Below are 12,756 nucleotides of genomic sequence, written 5' to 3' on the forward strand. Positions count from 1 at the left end.
GGGAAATAAGTCAGGGGATTTTTTAAACCCACTTGAATAAACAAGCAAGCAAACCACTGAAAAAATTATATAAAATGGTTCCAGCTTCTGACTCTGCTGGAGCATTTGTGATATCAATAACTGTTAGACTACTCAGACAGATAAGTAAAATCCTTTGGATGTTTTTGAATTTGGAAAATTAAAAACTGAAAAACAGAATAATCCTTAGACCTGTTTCTCACTGGCATTAAAATAGATCACTGCAAACCGCACAAATAGAGATGAGCCTATTGGACTAACAGAGATAACCTTTATTGACATGAAATGGATGTATATTGCTTCCTAACTAGGGATTTGCAGAGAATGCACATTTTGTAATGAGTAAATGCTATTTTTGTCAGTGTAAAGGAAAAGGTAAATGAGTTTACAGCTCAAACTTCTCGCTCTTCATTCAGAACTCATACAGCTGTAGAATGCCGGGTAAAGCTTTTCACAACAATGAAAAAGCAGTGTGTTTGGAGAAACTATTCTGATTACAAATTTGAACTGTTTATATCACATAAGCAACTATAGATTTACTGTCAAATATACAGACAAGATGTTGATATTTGTAACTTGATCAAAAGTACAAAAATATGGCTCCTGGTTTACAGACTCTGCAAATCTTATTCAGGCACAACCCAGACTAAAGTCAGGAAGAGCTGTGCCTGTGTAAGACTATAGAATCAGGCCTTCAGACCTGCCCGTTCTTCTGTCGACATAGCTACCGCATCTCAGACTCAGACTCGTAGACTTTACGGTCAGAAGGGACCATCACGATAATCTAGTCTGACCTCCTGCACGTTGCAGGCCACAGAACCTCACTCACCCACTCCTGTAATAGACCCCTAACCTGTGGCTGAGTTACTGAAGTCCTCAAATCACGATTTAAACTCTTCAAGTTACAGAGAGAGACTACACCATCTACACTAGTTTAAACCTGCAAGTGACGTGAGTGGATTAACTATGCCGAGGGGAGAAGCTCTCCTGTTGGCACAGTAGTGTCTTCATCTGCTGCAGTGTTTTAAGTGTAGACCTGCTCCAAGAGTGAAACCCTGGCCCTATTGAAGTTACTAAGGCCAGGATTTCACCTTAAGTCACTCCCATCTGTCATATGTTTTAACATCTTCTAGTTACATTTTAAATGAATTCCATGCAGTTTACTTTATAACCAGAGGACCTGTGTGTTCTGCAGAATACACAGGAAGCAGAGTCCTTTCATAACTTTACTGTTCTGAGTACAAATGTGTTTTAAGACCAGCCCTGATCAAGGTGTAGGGTTGTCTAATAGGAATTAAAATGGAAGCTAAACAACATAATACAGGCTAGAAATTACTGTGTTTTTACATGGTTCAAAATTAATTTTGTATCTTTAAAAAAAAAGAAAGTGATTTCTAAGTCTTTCAGCTCTGGCTTTTGTAAACGGATCATGTTTAAAACCTGCTCCCTTTCAAATATGCTACATCTAAACTCAAAACAAAGAAATTGACTTAAGGAAATCATGAATCCCAAGTGCACAAAGCAGGCCGGGCAAAGAGGGGAAAACCCCCTCAAATGTCTAGACCTGGAATACCAACTGGATTTGTTCTGAATCCAAATTGCAACTAGATCATACTGCCAGAGATAGGAAATTTAAAAAATTATTGTGTGTAACCCACACACCTCCTGGGCGTGGTGTTCTGCTCCATCTAGTGGCACTGAGACCACTGAGAGAGATAAAATGAGTCTGCTCTACAGCCTTAGCTACCAGGCATATGGCTTTTAGCTCATGCGGTAGAGGCTCATGCAATATGCTCCAGAGGTCCCTGGTTCAATCCCACCCCTCGATGACTAGGGTCTGTTGGTGTTACACATGGGTTTCTATAAAGTGGGATTGGGGTTCCTGAGCACCGTGGATCAACACTGTTTATTAGTAGCACAGGCGTTTCTGTAACTGTAGTTCGGTGCCTTGGACAAAGCTAAGAGTGCCCTCAGATCCATAGTTTCACATGTGCAGTGCTAGCGTTTATACAATGGGCGAATACAAAACAAAAGGAATATTGGATAGTTCAGGATTTGCCAGAGGTTTTGAGGGTCTTACACAGTGTGTGGTTCTGTGCTTATAGAGGTATATTTCTGCTTGGTTTCAGAAGGAGCACATTTATAGAGGAGCATGTCAGAGATAATAAGATTGGCTTTGAAGCCAAGAACCTACCTATATAACGCAGGGCAAAAATCTTCTTTTGACTGCTCACACAGTAGATTTTCTATTGTGTATTCTTTGTTTGGAGCTTGCATTGACATTAATGGGAATTTGACTTGGCGAATGAGTGCAGAATACACAACACAGTTTTGCACATTAAGGGGCTTCCTTGGGACTCAAGATTCCTGGTTTCAATTCCCAGTTTCACAGAAAACTTCCTCTGTAACCTTGGGGAAGTCACTTAGTGTGTGTCTGTCTCAGTTCCAACCTGTAATATGGAGACAAGAAGACTTTCCTACCTCCGACGAGTGTTGTGAGGATAACTGCATTAAAGATTATGAGGCACTTAGATACAGTATGATAATGGGAGCCATATAAATACCTAAGATAGACAGACAAAGTGCAGTGCTAACATGCAACAAATGTCTAATATAACAGATGAAAAAATGGGCTGGGACTATACTGCAACAGTGATAACACATTCAATCCTAAGGGACTTGAGCATCGAGTGTAAATGAGCATCGAGGTAGATTTTTAACACAATTTTATGGCTATTAAAGCAAGTGAACATCTTTCCCTTTTAACGACAATTTAAAAAGTCACAAAGCTGCAACAGAAATGTGATCTCTCCCTCCCCAGGCCAGCAGGAGGTGTGGAAGCATCTGGGGAGAAGGCACAACATATCACCCTCAGACTACTCTCTTGGTCAATAAAGGGAGCGGTGCTGGCTTTCTCAGGGGAGTTGCATCCGGCACAAACTAATTACCTATTAGTACATAGGAAGAAAAAGTCAGTCCAGTCCAAGCCTTGTACAACAACATGAACTTTGATGTTCAAATTATGACAGATTATAAACAGGTAAATGCTCTTTGAAGGTTGCAACTGACACCACAAAGGAAAGGGTTAAAGCAACTCTTGTGGAAGTGCTTTCACTTTGTCCCAAGTTTAATGTTTTAATCTTTGCATGGTTACTACTACTGAGCTCAGTTTCTGGGTCTGTCCTTCTAATCGCTGGGTGTTAGAACATAGCACCCTTGGGTTTTTTGGAAAATGAGCATTGCATTGGGTCTCCCTGCAGTAGTCTCTCTTGCTGAGCTAGGAATGGCCCCAATGGACTGCGAAGGAAGTACCATCCAATGAAACCCTGTCTAGACTACAAATACAGCCATGTTTTGGTAATGAGCGCATGAAACGCATCTGGCCTGGAAACAGAACTGAATCGTGTCTCCACTGCAGCATCCCACAACACACCCACGTGTCAACTGTGTCTCTGCATCTGCACTTGCACCAGCCACACTGTGTATCAGTGCATTCTGGAAAAAATCTAGACAGCTATCCTATATGCCTCAGCGGGGGATACTGTTCCTGGAGGATACGTGCACAGAATGGCACCAGCAATATACAGAACTATGCACTCTGGATACCATGGATAAAATTACAGCCATGTCTTCACTCTGTACCTCTCATAAAATATGCAATATTACAAACAATGACAAAGATATTCCAATTGTCTTGTCAGAGACAGTAAGGTGCCAATTATCTTCTCAAAAGTTAATCACATGCTTTTATCTCTTGTTAAGCAGATCTGTTACAAATCTTACCTATGAAAAATTAAACTGCCTAGAAAAAGAATTGCAAAAAGTTTTAAAGGGGTCTCTAAATGTGAAACACACACAATAATGTTCTGAGAGCCAGAAACAGCTGAATAATGAATTCACTCATTGTATTTAGTTATTCATTCAGAGAAGAGGATGTACCGCAATGTCCTGTACATAAATTTTATAGCCATCCACACGTTAATGAAAATATAGGAAATAAACTTCATATAAAGAGAGCTACTGTACTTGTATCTTCAAAGTCACAACAGCAAAGTGATGACGCTTTCACTGCTATTTTGATTTTGAAAGATGAATGGTATAAAAGAGAAGGAATGTTGTTTACTGTGGAACTATTTTGTGCTAGAGATACCATCTTCTAAACTTGCTCCACCTATGTTAACAGACAAGCCCCTCATCTAGTGCTCCCCCATAAGAAGAGTGATGTTCTACTACAAGAGCACAATCAGATAAAAGCCCTCATTACAAGCTGACCTACCCACCTCTCTCCCCCCGCCCAGATACTGTAATCCACCAACTGCGCAAATAAAATTCAGACTGGGACTGAACCAGGGAGTTCTGATCAGCAATATAAAATAATCATACTGCTTGTTTATTACATTCCATAGCAACAAAAGAAACAATTAAGCTTCAAGAACATGATGAACATTTTATGTTTAAGCAATAAGCCAGAACAGGGCATGCATTACTGCTCCTGATAGGTGCTTCAGATATGCTGGGAGGTAGGAATGCAAATTCCGATCTGGCTCATTATTAGAGCATTATTTACAAACAGGACAATTTGGAGCATTATTGTGTTTTCAAATTCTTTTTCTGGGTACTGTTATGGCTGCAGTAGTTTTCTCTAGGGAGGAAAAAAGAGGAAATTTTTGTTGTCCTCCTATTAAATTGTGTCTTTTTTGTTTATCATGAAGAAGAGTCACCGGTCACCTGTGAAACCTCTGGTGTTTCTTTCCCCATTTCTGATTGGTGCCCATAATGAAACAGAAGGGGTAAAGGGAGTTGGGAGTACAAACTACACTTTAGGTAACACATTTATGGAGTTTTCTTTTGAAAGTTACCATTTAAACTGCAGCAAGGTCGGTTTAGGTTGGACATTAGGAAAAACTTCCTAACTGTCAGGGTGGTTAACCACAGGAATAAACTGCCTAGGGAGGCTGTGGAATCTCCATCATTGGAGATTTTTAAGAGCATGTTAGACAAACATGTTAGATAAACAGTCAGGGATGGTCTAGATAATACGTAGCCCTGCCTTGAGTGCAGGGGACTGGATTAGATGATCTCTCGAAGTCCTTTCCAGTCCTATGATTCCATGATTTTTTTCGGAGACTTCGCCATTATCCCAGGATTTAGTTATGGAGGCTTCCCATTTCACCCACAGAGGCAGGGAATAAAGCAGACATCAAACTCCAGGAACTCAGTAGATGAGCTTCCCGAAAAATAAAAGTCTAGGAGGTTAAAACAGACTTTTACATTTTTTTCTTTTTAGCTGTGTAAAAGTTGTAATGTTCCCAAGTCCTAGAGGGTGGCAAGAGGAGGAGCACAGTGATTCAGTTTGCATAGTTTTCCAGTGACGAGGTCCCAGATGTGCTTTCACTGGAAGTTGGTGTAAAGCTATGACACTATCCACAAGGTTCAATCAGCCAAATGACATTGCTTTGGGCAACTATCCCTGATGTCACTCCATCCAGGTCCCAACCCCCCACTAATCTTGGTTTCATGCACTGAGTGGAGAAATACAATCTCTGTCCCCACGCCACCATGCCAGAGCCAAGTTGAACAAGTTCTCCATTTGTCTTTTTATTGCTGACTTTTACAGCAGATTTACTTCTGCATCACAGGGCTCCGTGCAACTCACTTTGTATTTTACTTTTACATAGTAGTAGCCCACAGAGATGAAGACAGAACTGATATCCTCTTCCCCCACCCCCACCCCCTAAGTATGTCGCCTGCATGGCGTGCCAAGCCTGCAACATCCTCCCCCTTAAAAAAAAAAAAGTGTCTAGGAGAAAGCAGTGGTGTATGTTTCTGAAGGAAGAAGTTCTTTTTGATTTTCTACATTTTAATCTGAGGGAGCCAGACCTGTAAATATTACAAAATGATAACAATTACTTAAGAACAGAGACAGACTTACTGTCACCAACTGTTAACTTTCTGATCAGGGCAGCCTAGGAAGTGGACCCTTATCTGTCTTAAGTTCAGGACATGCTGACTAACATCCCTATTCAGTCTGCAGACCTTTGGCTCTGTAATCTTTGTGAACTGGAAAATGTACACTATGACTGACATACTCCCTTCAGAACTAGAGGCTTAGCAAACAGAGAATCGTGCTCTGAGATAAGCAGGCCCCCCACTAAAATGTAGGAAATCAAATTAATTTGTATTCAGAAGAAAAATATAAGTGTAATGACAGCAAAGCCTTTGCAACTTCAGTACATAGTGGAAGAGAGACTTTGGCTGAGAGAATAAACGAGAGAGAGACACACACACAGACAGACAGGGAGAATATGCATTAGCTTAGGGTGAAGGGCATTTAAACTTATCCGTGTTTGGGTGACTGCATCATTTGTGAGTAGCACAGTACAGGAGGGTCTTGAGTTGGTGACTGGGTCACTCTTACAAGTGAATTGCTCTCTATCGTATCTCCCCATACTTAGCGGTTTGTATAATGGAAGTTTATAGGGAAGCTATTTTTTTATTGACACAATAGCCGCACTCTATGTGAAGGTTTCACTGGAAACAGAGGCTCTTTTCACATTGTGATAATGCATGGGAACGATTTGGGCCTTCTATTTTGCTGCACTAGCATGGAATTTCTCTATATCCACTCACCCTAAGTGAGTTCAGTGTCCATGTGTCTCCTATCTCATAGATCTTACGTCGATGGCATGAGGGAAGTGGTTCATAGGATGCTGTCTCCTACTGCTGCTGATTTTTAAAGGGCAGTTTTGGTAAAAGAATTACTGTGGCCCTTTATTACTCCACAAATCTGCTCTGTGTGTGTATGCAAGTCATGTCTGCTACCTTGCTGACAACAACTCGTTTTTGCTGCTGTTAGCATTGAATAACAGAGCTGTGCAAACCCCAGTGAGAGAGAAGGTGGGTGAGCTAGTATCTTTTATTGGACCAACTTTTGTTGTCCCTCTCACCAACAGAAGTTGGTTCAATAAAAGTTACTACCTCTCCCACCTTGGCTCTCTAATATCCTGGGACCGACACGGTGGCAAACATTGCAAACAAATTGTAATGAGATCAGTTAGTGAGGAGTTCATGACCAGTACCCAGTTGTTTGGTCCACATGGCTTGGGACTACATCTGCCACCAGGGTTTCACCCTTCTCACCTTGAGTAAGAGATCGAATTTGAGGGCTGGGCTCCCTCTCCACTTGCCCTGTTCTTTGGCCAGGAGATTGCCTGCCTTGGTCTTGGGGTATGCCAGTTGACTGTACCTGCGCAGCAGGCTCTTCAGTGAGATGAGTCCCGTTACCCTACCCATAAAAAGGGGCTCTGTATAGGGGTAGTCTGCACCTTACAGCAACAAGACTTGGGAAACATTCCCTCTGCCACATCTGGATCTTTGCTGAGCTGGAACGGACACAACACATCTTAGCTTAAACTCTTGCTGTGGCAAGCCAACTCCCATAGATTCTCTAGCAGGTGTGTTAGTAGGAATTTGGGGATACATCCAGTGAAACTCATGGTGTTGCCCTGCTTACTCCCCCAGTAGAACTTTGATGGACTGTGGAAGGCAGCAGCTGTCACCCCTAAAAACAATGAGACTGCCACCTGACTCAAGGGCAGAGGGACAGAAACTGGCTATTTGGGCCATCAGAATTCATAGTGTTTGTTGGGACAAGGGAGAAGTGTGTGAATATGATCAAGGACCTCAGCTCCTGTTTGCAAACCTGCACCACGGGCTGACGCTTCAAATGTATGAACCTTAATCACAGGCTAAATTCACATCGATTCAAAGTTCACTATAAGCACTTCACCCCAGCTACACTGCATAGCTAGAGGAGAGTTATGGAGCACTAAACAAACCGCCCCCTAAATGCTAATTACAGAATCTTTATCACTACTGCTGGAATAGTTGAAAGAGTGAACCCCATAGCTGGCTTAAAAAAAAAAAAGTCAACAAAAACAGTCTTTCTAAAAAAGAACAAAATCAGCTTGATAAAAGCATTTGCAACTTGTACTGAAAGTTGTTATAAAATTTAACCCATGGACTGGAATGCAGTTGAAGCAACTATCAGTCAACAAAGCACATTTGTTCCTTATTTTCATTTTTTGGGTGGTTACTGTAAATATTCTAAAATTTATCTCTACTTAAGCATTCAGAGGAAAGATATTTGTATTGTTCTTAGTGGTTAAACATAAACCAAAACTGCAACAAAAATTGTAGTCTTACCTAGAAATCATAAGCCATATCTCAAACCATATCTCAAACCACCCTCGACACATTTTTTCCCCCAGCAGGCATTGGGGGCTCTACCCAGCATTCCAATGGGCAGCGGGGACTGCAGGAACTGTGGGATAGCTTCCCACAGTGCACCGCTTCCAAAGTCGACGCTGGCCCCGTTAGTGTGGAATCACAAAGTCGAATTACTGTCCTTAGTGTGGATACACAAATTCGACTTCATAAGGTCAATTCCACAAATTCGAATTAAGTTGAATCGAACTACTCTTGTAGTGTAGACATACCCTTAGGCTTCCTAATTTAAACAAACACTGGAGTGAAAATTTGTCTAATCACAGAAAAAGTCTTATTTTCTACTCCATTATCTAGCTCATCTGTCAGCCCAGGCAGCTCTGTTCCATACATTATATTCTTCAATATGCCAAATGTTATTGGAAGTTTAATTGAAAAGACTGATATAGAAAGCATTTTTAACATTAAAAATGTCATAGCAGGAGAGTTAGTGAATGGCAGATAGGGTTGTATGATAGTTTCCATTCTAACCTTGTATTCAGTTGCTCATAACTTTCGAAATCTTGCAGCTTCTGGGCTAAAGTTTTCTAGACTTGGCCTCGGCCCAATTATTAATATTATTTTTTGAAGTCTGGAAAAAAGTATTTCAGCCATTTTTAAATACAAGACTGAAAAGAAAACACCGACTTTATTATAATAAAATACAATAATATAAATTATTATTAAAAATGAGATTTTTTTGAAAAGCTCTCCAACCCGAAAAACTGAGGGTAAAAAGCTAACACATGGTAAGGAGGTAGCCCTCACTGAAAGGAAATGCCTTTGAGTATTCTTGTGAAATTTTCCTTTGATTTGACCCAAGTTACAAGTCCTTTGGAAATAACATGTCATGCATGCGCAGTGCATTTGGCACAGGGCTTTTCACTACACTAATAGTGGGTGTAGCTAAGGGAGGCTGCACAGTGCATGGTGAACTAGCTTAGCTAGATAGAGAAAAGTGTCATGAGAAGAAGGGATCCATGGGAGATGTCACCTTCCTCAACTGTGTGGCTCCTAAGATTTGTAAGAGAGGAGCTCTCCCCCACAGCGTTTGTAAGGGACAGGGTGTTCTGGGCTTGTTTAGCTTGATAGTTTTGGATTATTGACAATTTGTTGCAAAGCCAGAGGAGCTTTGAAGTCCTGGATAGTGACATTCCTTTTATGTGCTCTTAAAAATATTTGAATCATCCTTAAAAATAAACATGGTTTAAATGACACGGGGGTTAAATGGCCTGCAAAGTCAGAGCAATTTTGTGAATACTTGGGACTTGTTCATGCTCCATTTTCCTGTTTGAACAAAGTCCTCTAACGTCAAATAATTTACCTTAGTGTTTTCTTTTGTCCTGTATCTTACAGTATCTTTTTTGTTTTTGCATCAGTTTCTTTAAGTCAATGCCTAACCAAAGCAACATATCTAATACAACTGGTGCCAGATAACCAAGAGAAACTAAACTGCAATGGGCCACACAGTATGCTATGCTTTGTGTGTAGTATATCAGGTCTTTTGCTCATCACTGCATTTCTATGAAGTCAGACCTTCCTATCTTTCTTCAGCGTTGAAGGAACTTTTAGGGCCTACTTAAACTACTAGTTTTTTATTTTTTACTGCATCAATGCCAAACAAGGTAGACTGACTTACAAGCTATGTCATCCCAAGGCCTGCCTAGAAAATCAGATTTTCTATTGCCTTACTCATTTCCAGCTGATCTCATTGTGGAACTTCATACTACAATGAGAAGTCTAGTCTAGACTGTAGCTTGTGTAAAGAGAGAAAGAGAAACATTTTCTTTATTTCTCTTGGTCATTCAAACTCCCTTTAAAGACGGGAATTTGTATTTAATGGGCTGCCCCCTCCTCCACAAGGTTTTCAAAACATCTAATTTTAAGGTCGGGTCGCACATTCATCATGACAGCTTAAGAACAAACACAAAAAAGCCTTGGCTTTTGCTAGGACTGCTCAATCAGTGGCTGTTCTTCAATAGGAAGGAAAACAAACCTTTGTTGGTGGAAATATAAAAACACCCCTCCACCCCCACCCTGACAATGTCCCTGACAGTCCTGCAGATCAAGCCTTCCCTCCACATCCCCTCACTTTACACCCCCGCAGTGCAGCCTTCCTCCTTATGGATAAGAACTGGATGAAGAGTCCCTCCGGAGCCAGTCAATGACACTCAACGGAAGGAGTCATGAGGCACTGAACCTTCCCTTTTCAAGGCTAAGCTTGCTACCTTTTGATTGAGGGAGGGAGAACCGATGAAATGGCTCTTCCAGTGGCAGGACAACTATTGCTAGGCTCACCACAGGATAAGCTATGCATTATTAATTATTATTATTATTTAAATAATCAAGTTTTGATACATGGAAATTTTCACGATATCGATTTTGCATTTTATAGCACCCCTCACCCCTCACATTTGAGAACATAAACCAAATGTTAACTGCCTAGTGGTGAGGAGGTAAGATCCTCCATGGGCAAATTATTGCACGATTGCTCATTATGGGAGTTCTACTCTTTCCTCTGACGTGTCTGGTACTGATCACTGTCCAAGGCAGGACACTGGACTAGACAGACCATTGGCACAGCCCTACTGGTTTTAAAACATTGGAAATTAGCAGCTACAGTAACAGTCAATGTACCAAGGGGCACAACAAAACTGTAAACACTCCCAGCTCCAACTCCAGTATCACAAAAGGCTCCAGAATCAAGCAAATAGTTTGGCCACTGGATATGGAACACTAAAAAGTTTTAATATTATTTGAAAAGTTAGAATTTGTTTTTATGGGCCAATCACAGGTTAGTTCATTTGCACTGTTTTTTCTATTCAATTCTATATAGGCTTTTATACTGCACTCATCACAGCAGTGTCTGAGTGCTTGTATTTCATGCCTCAACAGGTAGCATGTGAAGCATCAACAGTGATGCCAAAAGATACACTTAGACCTTGTTTGTCTGGAGGGAACTGACTCACACGGCTATTCCAGAATAACTATTCCAGGATAATGTAGCAATCCTGGAATAAATCCCCCGTGTAGACACTCTGTTCTGGAATAAAAGTGACACATCTCAGCCCTGAAGTGTCACCTGAAACCCAGCTCTGCTAATGCACCTCAATGCTTTTGTGCAACAACCTATTCCATTCCAGTCTTTGGCCTCCGCCAATCATATCAAAGGACTGCCAATCATATCAAACATTTATTTGCATACAATGTGCAAAGTGACGTCTTTGAACAGGAAATACACTGTCCCTGCCCTCAGAGAATTCACAATCAAAGAATAAAAGCAGCTCATGAAGGGTAGGGCAGAAGGAGGCAATCAAAATATATACAAGGTGGGATTTGCAAAATCACCCACTGTCAGCCTAACTGACTTCCACTGAAGTCCATGGAAGTGTTACCCTTGCCTTTGAAGATCTCGCCCATAATGTTTATGCATAATGTATACTTACATTACTATAACCTACTGCCCCCAGACCTGTCCATTCTCAACTGCCTAATATTTTGCAGGTGTTAAGACAGAACTGTATTGTGAGGAGGAGGAAAAGTCAGTGTCCTTACAGATCAAATAGTGATAAGGTCTATGGTGGTTTTATGATGGCAGCTATCCATTTGGGATCATTATGAGCCCACCAAATATTTTTCCACTTGTGAGGCAAGTCTGTATTTGAATGTAGGAACCCATGGTGAAAGACTAATGACATTTGTTTTCTGGGGCACCTTTCACCATTAATTCTTTCATTTGTAACAGGAAGGATGCCAAATACAAGCACTTAGGGCTTTTATTTACGTTCTGGCTTGAGAATCTAGGGGAAAAAAAGATGAACGAAGTCTCTGAACTTTTCAGTCGCATGTTCTCTACACTGTGTATGTGTTTTAAGAATGTTGCTTGTTAGCAGGAACGTTTTGTTTATACAAGCATAATAAAAACAAAATGGCTCCCTTTGTAAGACTTGTAAGTACAATTTTAGCCTCAGACACAGCTTTGAAAATGTATGATTTTTATGATTCTCAATTACATCAGTGACAAGGCTTCACCGGATGAGACAGAATCATTCATCTATTCTCTTTTGCAACGGCTTGTCCCTGCAGGGTCCAGACTGTGAGCAAGGCCAAGGACTGGTCTTGTGACACCACGTCCATCTCAGTAGGTGGTAGACAAGACGTCCAATTCTCTACCGCAGGTTGCTGGGTAGCTCTTTTCAATAACAATTTGTTAATGAAAGAAGGATCCAAAACACTGACAAAGGCTGAGCATAAAGAACCCTAAAACATTTTCCTTGTGATCCATTCTTAATGAAAAAGAGAAAAAGCTACAATGATAAGACTGCAAAGGATCCTGTTTACAGGATCTTGTCATAAGGACGGATGAAAATTAAATAAGGCTGCTTTTAGTTGCTACTGCCATCAATTAATGCGGGAACCACTTCCAATCATAATAATTACCATATGTGCATTGTGCTTTACCTCTGGGCCTGT

General features: G+C 40.9%; 1 protein-coding gene across 2 annotated transcripts in view; it reads right to left on the bottom strand.

Annotated features, from left to right (window-relative positions):
* Positions 1-12,756, bottom strand: part of DYM (dymeclin) — a 367,304-nt gene that overhangs the window by 13,769 nt on the left and 340,779 nt on the right. The gene's annotated exons all lie outside the window — the stretch shown is intronic.

The sequence above is a fragment of the Mauremys reevesii genome, linkage group 6, assembly GCF_016161935.1.
Source record: "Mauremys reevesii isolate NIE-2019 linkage group 6, ASM1616193v1, whole genome shotgun sequence".
In the NCBI taxonomy this organism is placed as follows: Eukaryota; Metazoa; Chordata; order Testudines; family Geoemydidae; genus Mauremys; species Mauremys reevesii.